A 1,513-nucleotide genomic window follows, 5' to 3' on the forward strand; every position below is an offset into this window, starting at 1 on the left:
CCTATTATAGGTAATGCCTTCTTTTAGGGACGTTATAAATATTATTTCACATATTCCTCACAACAGCCCTGGGTGGAGAGGTTTCTTTTTATTTTTTAATGTTTATTTTTGAGAGTGAGAGAGAGAGAAAGACAGAGCGGGGGAAGGGCAGAGAGAGAGAGAGAAGGAGAGCTGAAATCCGAAACATGTTCCAGGCCCTCAGCTGTCAGCACAGAGCCCAATGCGGGACTCAAACTCAGGAACCACGAGATCATAACCTGAGCCAAAGTCAGACACTTAACCAACTGAGCCACCCAGATGTCCCTGGATAGTCTGATTTTCAATTTTACAGATGAGGAAATGGAGACATAGATAGGTTAGGTAATTTGACCAAGGTTATGCAGCAAGTAAGTGACCTACAAGTATATGACCTAGAGTTTACTTTTTTAAACTGCTACTACTACAAAATGGAGCAATACTATTTTCAGGATAAATGGACATAATGTATGTCAAAATATTTGTTAAACTCTAGAACTCTATACATGAGACAGAAATCATGATTGTTGCAGATGACCACTTACATGGTAGGGATGTAAGTTGGTAACATCTTTGCTGTAGGGATGTTTGGAAAAGAGTTTTTAAAATGCAAATGCTGACATATTTAGAGAAATATTTGTAGCATTTTTAACAGAAAAAATGATTGATACCCAGAACTTCTTTTTTATTCTTTTTTATTTTTTGAAGTTTATTTATTTATTGTGAGAGAGGGGGAGGGGCAGAAAGAGAGAGAGAGAGAGGGAGAGAGAATCCCAAGCAGACTCCAAGCTGTCAGTGCAGAGCCTGATGCTGAGCTCAATCCCATGAACTGGGGGATCATGACCTGAACTGAAATCAAGAATCCCATGCTTAACCAACTGAGCCACCCAGGTGCCCCCAGAACTTATTTTTTAAAAACTCTGAAAAATTACTACGAAAACTTTTCAAACTAATAGAAAAATGGCAAAGAATATAAATAGAAAATTCAATAAATGTAGAAGAGGATGCTTGATCAAGGAAAATCAAACTGTAAAATCAAAATTTCACCCATATAGATAACGATTTAAAAGTTTGATAATATCGAGTGCTGGCAAGAGTATGAGAATATGGATACTCTCTTTGATAACTGGTATGCCCCTTAGAAGCACTAATTGACAATATTTATTAATATTGAAGTTGTATGCAACCTTACACCCTAAGAATTTCCGTCTCTTAATGCTATCCTAGAGAAAAAAAAAACTTACCTATGTGCATGAGGAATATATTCAACATTGCTTATTACACCATTGTTTGTAATAGGAAAAACTAAGAACAACTCAATAGCTAAATAACCTCTAGTATATCCATACTGGGTCTATGATAATACTATATATTATCTTTGAGTACATTTATATGTGCATAAAACCAACATACAATATAAATAAAGAAAGTTAAAAATTTGAATATAGTAACCTGAATTATAGATGTTTGATTAACTGAACTGATGGTGTATCCATGC

At 35.3% G+C, this 1,513-nt stretch overlaps 1 protein-coding gene across 3 annotated transcripts in view; it reads right to left on the reverse strand.

The window, feature by feature from the left end:
- ALAS2 (5'-aminolevulinate synthase 2) overlaps positions 1-1,513 on the reverse strand; it is a 25,751-nt gene that overhangs the window by 16,498 nt on the left and 7,740 nt on the right. The window lies entirely within an intron of this gene.

This window comes from Crocuta crocuta, unplaced genomic scaffold (genome assembly GCF_008692635.1).
Source record: "Crocuta crocuta isolate KB4526 unplaced genomic scaffold, BGI_CrCroc_1.0 scaffold3601, whole genome shotgun sequence".
In the NCBI taxonomy this organism is placed as follows: domain Eukaryota; kingdom Metazoa; phylum Chordata; class Mammalia; order Carnivora; family Hyaenidae; genus Crocuta; species Crocuta crocuta.